This window comes from Gorilla gorilla, chromosome 1 (genome assembly GCF_029281585.2).
Source record: "Gorilla gorilla gorilla isolate KB3781 chromosome 1, NHGRI_mGorGor1-v2.1_pri, whole genome shotgun sequence".
In the NCBI taxonomy this organism is placed as follows: Eukaryota; Metazoa; Chordata; class Mammalia; order Primates; family Hominidae; genus Gorilla; species Gorilla gorilla.
In genome coordinates this window covers 7,267,728-7,283,130 of record NC_073224.2, presented here as the reverse complement: position 1 = coordinate 7,283,130, position 15,403 = coordinate 7,267,728, and the positions used below count along the sequence as shown (strand labels likewise).

Sequence of the window (15,403 nt, the reverse complement as noted above, 5' to 3'; positions counted from 1 at the left end):
AGCTCTGCGACTTATGTCAATTTACTTAAGCTTCTGCCCTCAGTTTCACATGTAAAAAAATGACAGTATAATTAAAGATATTATATTATAATATATACATGTGTCTAATAGGGATATCTGACATACACAATGGTTGTAGGTATTATGTGAGTTTACAGTTTTGTTTTGTTTTTTTTTTTAACCACAGTGCCAGTTATACAGAAAGCACTTGGTGTGTTTCACCTCATCATGTGAGAGAGAGGGAGAAGTTTCAGAAAGTTCACACTAACCTACAGGGAAGGGGGCATAATTATCTTTGTAGTATTTTCAAGAAAAGGAAGCTAATTTGGCTTCATGTCCTAAGAGAGGAGATAGAAGGAAATACAAACTTTGATAATTAAAGACAAGGGAATGGATTCCCCAAGGGCTAAAAATTTAAGTTTTTGTCCTTTCATTCATTTGTCAATAACAATAAAGATTCCAACTGTATGTTAGGTGCTTTTTTCCTGATGATGGAAACATAAAAACATGTCAGATATTCGTATATTTTTGCCTTTTTAGGAACCTACAATCTTACTGAAAATACACATTATTCAGATAAGTACTAAGAGGTAAGTTAACCAAGCGCAAACAAGACTGGGTATAAGCTAGTGCTGAAATTTCTGCTGAACGTGCTGATGACTGATTTCATTTCTTACGTCATTTTTGGGCCGAGAATTTTTTGAATTTTATTCTATTTTATCTGTACAATATGACTTTGAGAAATGTGGTACAACCTGAGGCAGAAGGAGTGGTTACCTGTCCCAGCTTATCAATGTGAAAGATGGGATAAAATCTATAATTTTTGTTTTTTCATGTCCTGGCATTCTAAATTTGTAAAAGATATTGATAGTGAATGGGAGTCAGAGGAGAAACGTAGCAGATGAGAGCGGGACATGATTTGAAAGTTTTGGCCACATTCTCTTTTCTTTAAATAATTGTAGCTCATGCAGGATGAGAACTCCTAAACCAAAAATCTAATATCCAAACTACTCCAAAATCGGAATCTTTTTGAGTGCTGACATGAGACTGTGTCACTCTTGCTTTCTGATGGTTCAGTGTGGACAAACTTTCTCCCTTACACAAAATTATTTTAAAATATGGCATAAAATTACCTTCAGGCTATGTGTATAAGGTATACATAGAACATAAGTTAATTTTGTCTCCACTCTTGGGTTCCATTCCCAGGACATCTCCTTATACATGTGCAAATATTTCAAAGTGTGAGAAAAATCTGCAATCTGCAACACATCTGGTCCCAAGCATTTTGGATAAGGAATCCTCAACCTGTATTAATGAATGCTTACATCTGTCATGTGCTCCTCTAAGACATTTACACCTATTATTTAAATATGTTTTTAAACTTCAAGTATACAAAAATGTTTATTTACAACAAATATGTTGGATATACATTTTGTAAAATGCTTTAAAATATTACCAGTGCTTTTGAAACGCAGCCTACCTCTCTGTGATCATGTAACCTTTCAGGCCAATTTTGTAGGTAATCATTATTCCAGTATTGCTGTGCTTTATAATAGATTTTTATATGTGTGTTTAAATTACTCATAATAGGATTCATGAAGTCATTCCCTGTGATCTACTTTGTTCATTCAACATTCTATTTGTGAGACTCATCAATGCTACTTCCTGTAGTTTTGGTTATAAATTCCATTTTCAGTGTGCATGCAGGGAGCAGTTTTATATTACAAATAAAGTTGCTATGCTCATTTTTGCTAATATGAGAAATTTGTTGTTTTCTTTTGTTTCCTGATCATTCCTCTTACAAAAGGGTTAATTATTATTACAAAAGTGTAAAGTCAGTTTAGCAACTACAGTAGATTACACATGCTGTCTGACAGTATTTCAGAACTGCTTTATTTCTTTTTTTAATAAAATTTTGTCCACTCAGTGTCTCCTTTCCATCATCTAACTCAGTAACTTCTCAATTTCTGAACATGATTTTCATGGTTTCTGTGTTATATTGCTCTGGGAATGTGCATAGTATCACACTGTCATGAATTATGACCAGGATTTTCATAAGTTCTGTGTTACTATTGCTCTGGACATGTGCACAGTATCACAGTGTCGTGAAATCTGATGACTCCTCTTCCAGACGTGATAAGGTTAATGTATAAAAAGACACTTGAAAAAACTAAATGTATGCACCATCTTTTTACAAAATGATGGAGTTAATTACAACAGATACAATGTGGATTAGATAAAATAAATAAAAATAGAAGCATGATATTCCAACTAAGGAAAATAAATACTTGGCAGGCTATGTCTAGAGTTCAAAATGTTGTACATCATTATGTGAATACTTTTGAGATGTCGATAGATATTCTGAAAAAAATTGAAAACAAGATATCATAGTTTCAGATCCATTCTGAAAAAGCTTCTTTTTATTTTCCTCCTAGTACAGTGCTGCAACTCAAATGTCCTGCTGTGTTTGGCAGTGAATAGTCCTGACAAATTAGAGTTGCAAAAAATATTTCACCACAAACCCATTTTTATAAGAATACAAGCACATCTTGGATAACTTACACTGAGCTTCAGAATTTGGTCTCATATTCTTAGTGCCTAAAAGTAAGCACAATCTGTCATATGTATCTTACTAACTTCAAAGAAATCTCTAATTTTCTCACAAGTAACAACTATTTCTCTTTCTAGAATTTTATTGAATAAATATTCATATGAATCTTAATATAGAAGGTACAAGGCAATGGTAGTGCTCAATATTTTCAATTTTATCACTTATAAATTGTTATAAATTTGTGATATATCTTGCCACAGTTTCTGTGACAGGACAAACTCAATGAAGACAATTTTAGCACATGGGTATGAAGGGAATTTTGAGGCAATGAAGGGAGGTGAAAAAATACAACACAAATAAGAGTGAATTTATATAAATTCAGCCTAAACTAATGTAACTGAGAAAAGTCAGAGGGATATGTGGATTTACATTTGTTATTCAATTGTTTTAATGCTTCATGATTCAGTGGAGTTTAAAACATATGCGGTGTAAATGGATAAATGATGGAGTAGAATTATTCAACATTTTATGTCAATTTAGTGACTGGGAAGGAATGATTCTCAAATGTAAAGAACACTTTGCCAACTTAAAAAGAAACATAGGAACAAGCTAACTTGACCAGATAGCTTCCTTCTTGGAGTAATATTGCAGACCTACTTAAAGAAAAATTATGATGGAAATTTGAGTCAATACAGTTTTGTTTGCATAAATTAGTGTATTACAACAGTTGACAAGATCAAGGCAACTGGGAATACTATGGTATGATGCTCACAATAGGTGGTTCCATAAAGTAAGTTGAGATTAGTTATTTTCTTGAAGTGAATTCTGCTAATACGTACTGGGAATTATTGAGGCAATATAAAGTCTTTTCCCCTGATTGACCTTAAAAGCCCACCTCCTCCTGAGGACAAAACAAGGGAACTCTGTGGTAGGAAACCCTCAACACTAAAGATCCCAGAGATGCCCATTTCTCATTCTGAAGACATTGACTGGACCTGGATCTGAGCTACCACTAATTAGCTTTATCCAACTTCTTGATAACTATTTGTTTTAAAACCCAAATGGAGGAAAGTTGCATCCTGTTTCTCTCTTCATACTGATTGAGAAAAATGATTTGTTTTTCTTTTAGAAATTGCTATTCTATTTCATGAGAGTCCCATAAGGAGGTTCCCTCTGTATCTTCCCAGCACTGAAGAGATATTTTTTGGTAGGTTTGTATTCTCAGGTCACAGTTGTTGTTGAATTAAAATTTAAACTACTTTTGAGTATTCTTTTTCTTTCTTACCCACAATATTATTCACAATTTATTTAAATAAATAAAACTCAAAAAAGTATACTTTACTACCTCATATTTAAAAAATTGTATTTCCACCCATCAGGCCGAATTCAAGATTCCATCTCCTCTGCAGATTTCTTCTAACTCCTTTGTTGCTCCTAGATTATTCAGCTTTCATTATTGCTGATTTTAGTCCCTTCAGTAAAATGTGATGCATGAATAAACATAAAAAGTACATTTCTGTCAAATGAGTCTACTCACCAGGCTTGTCTTTCTGTTTATGACATCATTTTTTATTGCCTGGAATAATTTTCCTTCACAAATTGACTTTGCTGATACATTTAGAATTATCTCATAGAATAAAATCTAAATGCCACAACAAACAAGAAATATAACTCTAAATTAGAAAACCCTATGTTTTCCCAAAATCTTCTAGTTATTGCATATCATTTTGTGGAATGCATATATGGATAAACCTTTCCTGTGATCTGGTCTCTTTCTCACTTCCTCAGAGTCTTTGCCAAATGCCACTAGACGTGTGAGGTTTCCCTTGACTACTCTGTTCAAAGTTGAACATGATCTTGCAATTCAAACACCTTTCTTTGACTTACTTTTCTCTGAAGCATTTATCCTCTTATGACATAAAGTGGTTTATATATCATCATCTGACCTCACTCCCTGTGACCTGTGTGGGCATGGGCCTTCTTTGTTCTGATTATTGTGGTAGCCCCAGTGCTCAACACATAGCCAGGCTTCATAAGCATTTTTTGAAAGCATGCATCTCATGCTTTTCTGAAATTCTGTTTTTCTTTGTACTTATTCTTCAGAGGAGATATTGGGTGTATTAGTTTCCTAGGAATGAGAATACAGAGTATCACAAAGTGGTTACCTAAAACAACAGAAATTTGTTCTCTCACAATTCTGCAGGCTAGAAATCTGAAATCAAGTTGTCAGCAGGGTTGGTTATTTCTGAGGGCTCTAAGAGGAGGAATCTTTCCCATTACTTTCTCCTAGGTTCTTGTGATAACTAACAGTTTTTGGCATTTCTTGATTTGTAGATGCACCACTCCAGTCCCTGCCTTCCCCATCACATGGTATCCTCAGTGCCTCAGTCTTCACATGGCCACCCTCTTATCAGAACATGAGTCATATTGGATTAGAGAGGTGCGCTCTGCTCCAATATGACCTCACCTTAACTAATTACAGTCTTTATGTTTTTCCAAACAAGCTCACATCCTGAATATCCTTTTGACAAAAAAAATATAATTCAATCCATAACACAGGGCTATAGAAAAAAGGGCCTAGGTTTTAGATTTGAATAATTGAAAATCCTTTCTGTGTATCCACTTAGTGTATAGAAAACTCACTATGAGGAGTAGATAAAATACTCTAAACTGTAAAGTAATAGGCAACCAAACAGTTTCTGTTAACACTGGTAGAAAAGTGCCTACTATAATGTGAACAAAGACACAAATTTACTTTCAATTTCTACTATTGTGTTGGTCACATGCTGACTAAAGCTGAATTGCTGTATCAACTTCTCTGTAAAAGACTTCTGATTTCTAAGGAAGTATCTGTTTGCTTTGGAGACATATTCTTTTTGGAAAAACTCCATCAATAATGTATTAAATATTGTTATTCTAATATTTCAGTTGAGAAAAAGACACTCGAAGAGAAACTTAGGACAGGCTCCATAATTTTATAAGTGAGGCAGTGCTGAAAGAACACATTTTGTTCTGATTCTATACTTTTTGAACTTTTAGTTTCTTACTTCTGGTCATGCTGTATTGATCACTGACCTGCAAAATTTACCAAAATCACATGCTTTATAAGGTACTGGGTAAAGTTTTACCAAATCAATGAACTGGTTTTGTGTTACTAGGTAAAAAACATATTCATCATGGCATGGGAGAATAAGACCTTCAACTCTGACTTCATCCTCCTTGGAATCTTCAATCACAGGCCCACCCACACCTTCCTCTTCTTTCTGGTCCTGGGCATCTTTTCAGTGGCCTTCATGGGAAACTCCCTCATGGTTCTCCTCATCTACCTGGACACCCAGCTCCACACCCCCATGTACTTCCTCCTCAGTCAACTGTCCCTCATGGACCTCATGCTCATCTGCACTGCCGTACCCAAGATGGCCTTCAACTACTTGTCTGGCAGCAAGTCCATTTCTATGGCTGGCTGTGCCACACAAATTTTCTTCTATGTATCACTGCTTGGCTCCGAATGCTTTCTGTTGGCTGTTATGTCTTATGACCGCTACCTTGCCATTTGCCACCCTCTAAGATAGACCAATCTCATGAGACCCAAAATTTGTGGACTTATGACTGCCTTCTCCTGGATCCTGGGCTCTATGGATGCAATCATTGATGCTGTAGTGACATTTTCCTTCTCCTACTGTGGGTCTTGGGAAATAGCCCACTTCTGTGACTTCCCTTCCCTACTAATCCTCTCATGCAATGACACATCAATATTTGAAAAGGTTATTTTCATCTGCTGTATAGTAATGATTGTTTTCCCTGTTGCAATCGTCATTGCTTTCTATGCTCGAGTTATTCTGGCTGTCATTCACATGGGATCTGGAGAGGGTCGTCGCAAAGCTTTCACGACCTGTTCCTCTCACCTCATGGTGGTGGGAATGTACTATGGAGCAGCTTTGTTCATGTACATACGGCCTACATCTGATCGCTCCCCTATGCAGGACAAGATGGTGTCTGTATTGTATACCATCCTCACTCCCATGCTGAATCCCCTCATCTACAGCCTCCGCAACAAGGAGGTGACCAGAGCATTCAGGAAAGTGTTAGGAAAGGGCAAGTGTGGAGAGTGAGTACTTTGTAAACTTTATGCTTTGCTGTCTGCTAAATTCTTTTAAATGTCCCTTTTTTTTCCATTAAGTCCTCAAAATAGCTTTCATTTTGTACATAAACGGGCACCTATATAATCTATTTCAGATAAACTATTTTAAATATTTCTTGTTTTATATTCAATTCAGTTGTTACTACAATATAAGGCATTTTCAATAATGACATTAAAGTTTTTTAAATTTTTTTATTTAAATAGGTTTTTGGGGAACAGATGGTGTTTGGTAACATGAATAAGTTCTTTGGTGATTTCTGAGATTTTTGTTCACCCATCACCCAAGCAGTGTTCGCTGTACTCAATGTGTATTCTTTAATCCCTCTTCACCCCCACCTTTTCTCCAGGTCCCCAAAGTCCAATGTATCATTCTTATGCCTTGGTGTCTCATAGCCTGGCTCCCAGATATGAGTGAGAATAATCAATGTCTGGTTTTCCATTTCTTCATTACTTCACTTAGAATAATAGTCTCCTATTCTATCTTGGTTTCTGCAAAATGCTAATATTTTTTCCATTTTTTGGCTGATAGTATTCCATGGTGCATATATATATATATATGCCACCTTTTCTTTATTCACTTGCTGATTGATGAGCTTTTGGGTTGGTTCCATATTTTTGCAATTGCAAATTTTGGTGCTATAATCATGTGTGTGCAAGTACTTTTTTTGTATAATGACTTCTTTTCCTCTGGGTATACACCTAGTAGTGGTGTTTCTGGATCAAATGGTAAATCTACCTTTAGTTGTTTATGGAATCTTCACAGTGTTTTCCATCTTCACAGTGTTTTCCACAGTAGTTGTACTAGTTTACATTCCCACCAAGAGTGTAAAAGTGTTCCCTTTTCAGCACATCCTGCCAACATATTTTTTTTGTTTGATTTTTTGATTTTGGCCATTCTTGCAGGACTGAGGTGGTATCACATTGTGGTTTTGATTTGCATTTCCCTGATAATTAGTGATGTCCAGCATTTTTCCATATGCTTGTTGGCCATTTGTATATGTTCTTTTGAGAATGGTGTATTCATGTCCCTTAGCCCACTATTTGATGGAATTTTTTTCTTGCTGATTTGTTGGAGTTCTTTGTAGATTCTGGAAATTATTCCTTCATCAAATGAATAGACTGTGAAGATTTTCTCCCACTCTGTGTGTTGTCTGTAACTCTCCTGATTATATCTTTTGCTGTGCAGAAGCTTTTTCGTTTGATTAAGTCACATCTATTTATTTTTGTTTTTGTCACATTTGCTTTTGGGTTCTTGGTCATGAAGTCTTTTCCTAAGCCAATGTCTACGAGGGTGTTTCCGATGTAATCTTCTATAATCTTTATGGCATCAGGCCTTAGGTGTAAGTCCTTAATCCATCTTGAGTTGATTTTTGTATATGGTGAGAGATGAGGATCCACTTTCATTCTCCTACATGTGGCTTTTCAATTATTCCAGCACCATTTGTTGAATACCTTGTCCTTTCCCCACTTTATGTTTTGGTTTGCCTTGTTGAAGAAGAGTTGGCTGTATTTGACTTTATTTCTGGGTTCTCTATTGAGTTTCATTGATCTATGTGCTTATTTTTATACCAGTACCATGTTGTTTTGATGACTATGGCTTTATAGTATAGTCTGAAGTCAGTTATTATGATGTCTCCAGATTTGTTCTTTTGCTTAGTGTTGCTTTGGCTATGCAGGCTCTTTTTTGGCTCTATATTCATTTCAGGATTGTTTCTTTTAGTTCTGTGAAGATTGATGGTGGCATTTTGATGGGAATTTCATGGAATTTATAGATTGCTTTTGGAAGTATTGTCATTTTCACACTACTGATTCCACCATCCCTGGGCATGAGATGTGTTTCCATTTGTGTGTATTGTCAATGATTTCTTTCAGCCATGTTTTGTAATGTTCACTGTAGAGGTCTTTCATGTCCCTGGTTAGGTATATTCCTAAGGTTTTTTGTTCTTGTTGTTATTGTTGTTTTTGCAGCTATTGTAAAAGGGATTGAGTTCCTGATTTGATTCTCAGCTTGTTCGCTGTTGGTGTACAGCAGAACTACTGATTTGTGTACATTAATTTGGTATCCTGAAACTTTGCTGAATTTATTTACCAGTTCTAGGAGCTTTTTGGATGCGTCTTTAGGGTTTTCTAGGTATACAATTATATCATCAGCAAACAGCAACAGTTCTACTTTCTTTTAACCAATTTGAATGCCCTTTATATCTTTCTCTTGTCTGATTGCTCTAGGTAGGACTTTCAGTACTATGTTGAATAGAAGTGGTGAAAATGGGCATCCTTTTCTTGTTCTAGTTCTCAGGGCAAATGCTTTTAACTTTTTTCCATTTGGTGTAATGTTGGCTGTGAATTTGTCGTAGATAGCTTTGATTATCTTAAGGTATGTCCTTTCTATGCTAATTTTGCTTAGGGTGTTAATTGTAAAGGGATGCTGGATTGTGTCAATTTTTTTGTGTGTGTCTATTGAGATAGATGATCATGTGATATTTGTTTTTAATTCTGTTTACATGGTGTATCATATTTATTGACTTACTTATGTTAAACCATCCCTCCATTCCTGGTATGAAACCTACTTGATCATGGTGGATTATCTTTTTGACATGCTGTTGGATTCAGTTTGGCCGTATTTTTGAGGATTTTTGCATCTATATTCATCAGAGATATTCATCTGTAGTTTTCTGTTTTTTGTTGTGTGCACCCCTGCTTTTGGTATTAGGGTGATAGTGACTTTATAGAATAATTTAGAGAGGATTCCCTCTTTATCTTTTGGAATAGTGTCAATAGGATTGGTACTAATTCTTCTTTGAATGTCTGATAGAATTCATCTGTGAATCAGGTCCTGGACTTTTTTTTGTGTAGGCAGTTTTTTTTTTTTTTTTATTACCATTTCAGTCTCGCTGCTTGTTATTGGTCTGTTCAGAGATTCTATATCTTCTTTGTTTTAGCTAGAATGGTTATATATTTCCAGGAATTTATCCATCTCCTCTAGGTTTCCCAGTTTATTCACATTAAGGTGTTCATAGTAGCCTTGAATACTCTTTTGTATTTCTGTGGAATCAGTTGTTATATCTCCCATTTCATTTCTAATTGAGCTTATTTGGATCTTCTCTCTTTTTCTTGATTAATTTTACTAATGGTCTATAAATTTTATTTATCTTTTCAAAGAACCAGCTGTTTGTTTCATTTCTCTTTTGTATTGTCTTTTGGTTTCAATTTCATTTAGTTCAGCTCTGATCTTTGTTATTTCTTTTCTTCTGCCGGGTTTGGGTTTGGATTGTTCTTGTATCCCCAGTTCCATGAGATGTGACTTTAGATTGTCTATTTGTGCTCTGTCAGACTTTTTGATGTAGGCATTTAATGGTATGAACTTTCCTCTTAGCATTGCTTTTGCTGTATTGCAGAGGTTTAGATAGGTTGTGTCACTATTATCATTCAAGTTAAATAATTTTTAATTTCCACCTCTATTTCATTGTCGACTCAATGATCTTTCAGGAGCAGGTTATTTAATTTCCATGTATTTGCATGTTTTTGAGTGTTCTTTTGGGAGTTGATTCCAATTTTATTCCACTGTGTTCTGTGAGAGTACTTGATATAATTTCTATTTTCTTAGATTTACTGAGATTGTTTGTATCCTATCATATGGTCTTAGAGAATGTTCCATGTGCTGATGAATAGAACGTATATTCTACAGTTGTTGGGTAGAATATTCTGTAAATAGGCTGGGCACGGTGGCTCACACCTATAATACCAACATTTTGGGAGGCCAAGTTGGGCAGGTCAGCTGAGGTTAGGCTTTCGAGAACAGCCTGGACAACATGGAGAAACCTCATCTCCATAAAAATAAAAATAGTCAGGTGTGGTGGCAGCCACCTGTAATCCCAGCTACTCAGGAGGCTGAGGCAGAATAATCACTTGAAACCCAGAGGTGGAGTTTGTAGTGAGCTGAGATCATGCCATTGCACTCCAGCCTGGTGACAAGAGCAGAACTGCATCTCAAAGAAAAAAAAAAAGAATGTTGTGTAAATATCTGTTAAGCCCATTTGTTGTAGGGTATGGTTTCAGTACATAGTTGACTTTCTGTTTTGATGACCTGCATAGTGTTCTCAGTGGAGTATTAAAATCTGCCATTATTTTTTATAAGAAATTTTTATTATATTTATTTTATATATATATTTTTTTATTATACTTTAAGTTCTAGGGTACATTGAACACCGCATGTTCTCACTCATAGATGGGAATTGAACAATGAGAACACTTGGACACAGGAAGGGGAACATCGAACACCGCCACTATTTTTGTGTTGTCATCTATCTCATTTCTTAGGTCTAGTAGTAATCGTTTTATAAATTTGGGAGTTCCACTGTTAGGGGCATATATATTTGTGATTGTGATATTTTCCTGTTGGCCTAGTCCTTTTATCATTATATAATGTCCCCTTTTGTCTTTTTTAACTACCGTTGCTTTAAAGTTTTTTTTCTGATATAATAATAGCTACTCATGCTCACTTTTGTTGTCCATTTGCATGGAATATCTTCTTCCACCACTTTAAGTTTATGTAAGTCCTTATGTGTTAGGTGAGTCTCTTGAAGATGCAGAAACATCTTTGGTTAATTCTTAACCATTCTGCCATTCTGTATCTTTTATGTGGAACACTGAGGCCACTAACATCTTTGTCAGTATTGAGATGTGAGGTACTATTCTATACATCGTGCTGTTGCCTGAATACCTTGTTTTTTTTTTTTCATTCTGTTATTGTTATATAGATCCTGTGAGATTTATGTTTTAAGGATGTTCTATTTTGGTGTATTCTAAGAATTTGTTTCAAAATTTAGAGCTCTTTTTAGCAGTTCTTATAACGCTGGCTTGGTAGTGTTGAATTGTCTCAGCATTTGTTTGTCTGGAAAAGACTGTCTCGTTCTTTCATTTATAAAGGTTAGTTCCACTGAATACAAAATTCTTGGCTGATAACTGTTTTGTGTAAAGAGGCTGAAAATAGGTCCACAATTCCTTCTAGCTTGTAAGGTTTTTCATGAGAAATCTGCTGTTAATCTGGTACGGTTTTCTTTATAGATTACCTGCTGCTTTTGTCTCATAGCTCATAAGATTCTTTCCTTCATCTTGACTTTAGATAACCTGTTGATTATGTGCCAGGTGATGAGATCTTTTGCAATGAGTTTCCCAGGTTTTCTTGGAGCTTCTTGTGTTTGGATGTCTAGATCTCTAGCAAGGCTGGGGACGTTTGCTTCAATTATTCCCTCAAATGTGTTTTCCAAACTTTTAGATGTCTCATCTTATCAGGAACATCAATTATTCTTAGGTTTGGACATGTAACATAGTCGCACATTTCTTGGAGGCTTTGTTCATTTTTTAAAATTCTTTTTCTTTGTCTTGGATGGATTGAGTTAATTCAAAAACCTAGCCTTCAATCTCTGAGGTTCTTTCTTCTGCTTGTTCGATTCTATTGGTCATGCTTTCCAGTGCATTTTGCATTTCTCTCAGTCTTTCCTTGATTTCCAGAAGTTGTGATTGTTTTTTATTTATGGCATCTATTTCATTGGATAAATTTCTTTTCAGCTCCTGTGTCGTGTTTTTGATTTCTTTAAGTTGGACTTCACCTTTCTGTGGTTCCACCTTGATTAGCTTAATAATCAACCTTCTGAATGCTTTTTCTGGCAATCCAGAGATTTCATCTTGGTTTGGATCCATTGTTGGTGAGCTGGTGTGATCTTTTGGGGGTATGAATGAATCTTGTTTTGGCGTATTACCAGAATTGTTTTTTGTTTCCTTCTCATTGGGTAGACTTGTCAAAAGGAAGAGCTGAGATTCAAGGGCTGCTATTCATATTTTTTTGTCCCACTGTGTGTTCCCTTGAGGTGGTGTTCTCCCCCCTCCCCTAAGAATGGGGCTTCCTGAAAGCCAAACTGTATTGGTTTTTATGCTCTTCTGGGTCTAGCCACACAACAAAGCTACCAGACTCTTGGCGGGTACTGGGCAACGTCTGCAAATAATCCTGTGATGTGATCCCTCTAAAGGTGTTGCAGCCGTGAATACTAGCACCTGCTCAGGTGGAGGCAGCAGGGGATTTAAGTGGACTTTGTAAGGGTCCTTGGGTCCTTTTTGTGTTGGTTGTGGTTGGCCTCCAGCCAGGAGGTGGCGCTTTCCAGAGTGTATCAGCAGTGGCCCTGTAGGGAGAATGCAAACTTGCCCTACCTACAACTGGTTAAGTATTCAGGTTTCTAAGGTGGTGGGCGGGGCCATAGAGCTCACAAGAGATTATGACCTTTGTCTTCAGCTACAAAGGTTGGTAGATAAATACCACCAGGTGGGGGCAAGTATAGGTGTGTCTGAGCTCAGCCTCGCCGTGGTTGGGCCTTGCTGCTGTAAGGGATGGGGGTGTGGTTTCCAGTCGAATGGAGTTATATTCCCAGGAGGACTATGGCTGTCTCTGCTGCAGCACAGAGGTTACCAGAGAAGTAGCAGAAAGCCAGCCGTCACAGGCCTCACTCAGCTCCCACACAGCCTGCAGTTCTGAAGGCCAATCTCACTTCCCTGTTGCCCCCACAACAGCAACAAGTCTATTTGCAGGCAGCTGGTGACCAGGGCTGACAACTTGCCCCAGACCATGGGCCTGTCTTTTGAGAAAGCAAACTGGCTCACAAGTTCTGAGAGTCTCAGGGAGCCTGCATCAGTGATCCAGTTCCTTCAAAGGGTCTCTGGATTCTCTCAGCTTTCCTGGTATGTTCCTGTAGTAGTTCTTGGTGCAAACATTCACAATGTGAGTTTCCACACGCTACTCTGTCCATCTGAGTGGGAGCTGAAAGCTAGTCCTCCCTCCTATCCATCATGTAAATCAGGATGTTAAAGTTCCATGTTTTTTCAGTATTATAAACTGTATTGTATGCAGCCAGGTAGCAAAGAAATCTTCTTTTCCAAAGGTATAAACTCAAAATTTTATTGAACGTCTTAAAATTCACTTTGAAATAAAAGTTAATACACCGATTTTTTACATATTTAGTCAGCGTTTCTTCTTGATTTTTTTATTTTTGGTGGCTCTTGGAAGATACTGCCGTAACTTCAACCCAGACGACATCTTAATTTTTCACCTCTAATTGCTTCCATCCAAAAAATTTAACTTTTATTATGGGATACCAGATCCAACTCTCTTTCAAGTTGTTAAAATTAATCAAATCTTCATGCACTGATCCAACAAAGAAATAGTTTTGTTATTTAGATTCCCAGTGAATAGATAATTTACAAGTGCCCCTAAATTACACACTGATACTTAAATATTTTAGTAATGATTATTGGACTTACACTGAAATTCACAATATAAGTAAACTTTTCTGAATTTTCAAATGTAAATATCTTTTTACATAATAGTAAGAATAAAATTTTTGTAACTCTGTTGCTGTCACATTCCCAATAATGAAAAATCATTTAATCTTAGTTGGACTGACTTTATTTGTCTTATTGATTCATAGGTGAAGCAAATTTTTCTATAATTGGTAAATGCTTCAGTGGTTCTGCTTATTGAAAAGGATTAGAGTGTTTGGAATATATTTCCAGTCCTTGAAGTTGTTTTAAAGAAAATCATATCAGGCATATGGATTAAATGGCCAAAGACATATATCCACAGTGGCTCAGAGTAATAAACTAAGAAAATAACATTTAGACTTTATTCTGTGACTATAATAGATGTTCCTTACCTTGAAATAAGTAGTGAACCTGTACATAAAACAAAAAGTATGGTAATAGCTAACAAATATTTTTAATATTAATCCATAATACTATACGTTAATGACTATGCATCACAACAATGTATATATTGGGTTGAAGGAAATAAAGAGAGAATATTAATTAATCCTTATCTTTTTTTATTATACTTTAAGTTCTGGGGTACATGTGCACAATGTGTAGGTTTGTTATATAGGTATACATGTGCGATGTTGGTTTGCTGCATCCATCAACTCGTCATTTACATTAGGTATTCCTCCTAATGCTGTCCCTCCCCCGGCCCCCCACCCAATAATCCTTATCTTTTTAACAATTAAGAAAAAAGCATGATCATAGTTATTTAAAATCACTTGGCTAAATTAGAAAATTAAATTTTGTAATATCTGCTTCTAAGCATAATACACTTTTGATTACATAAAGTTAGATTTATTTATATCCATAAATCTATGGTATTATGAGATATAGATAATTTCATTCAGGCCACCATCTGATTTTTTAAAACACAAATAGTTTCTAAATTATCAAAATTATTTTCTAATCCAGTTGTTTTCTTCTTCTTGGTCTAGTATTAATGAAGTATTTTACTGAAGTTAATTTATAATTTGAAACGTAATAGTTTTTGCAAGTTAATTGAAATTACTGATAAGGAAAAAGAATCTAGACGCTATTTAAATTTATACAGGCCATGCAAAACAGAAACCAGGCTCATGTCTTTGTTCCTGGTGTCTCCTATGTCTAGCAGGGAGCACAATATTCATTCTATAGAGTGCTGTTCTACAATGCCCTATTTGTTTCAAACTCAATGTTACTAATAATTTAACATCTTCTTACATCATTTTGTTTTGCTCATGTTATAAAAGATTATGTATCTCTGTGGGTATGGAATATCCAGTATGTATTTTAAAATTTCTGAAACCACTGAGAACAATAAAAACATATTTAATAGATTATTATTTGTGAAGATAATTACCATCATTCTGGTC

The 15,403-nt window shown here is 35.7% G+C and overlaps 1 pseudogene; it reads left to right on the top strand.

Annotated features, from left to right (window-relative positions):
- Positions 1–5,727: 5,727 nt before the first annotated feature.
- Positions 5,728–6,663, top strand: LOC101135835 (olfactory receptor 2M5-like; annotated as a pseudogene).
- Positions 6,664–15,403: the final 8,740 nt, after the last annotated feature.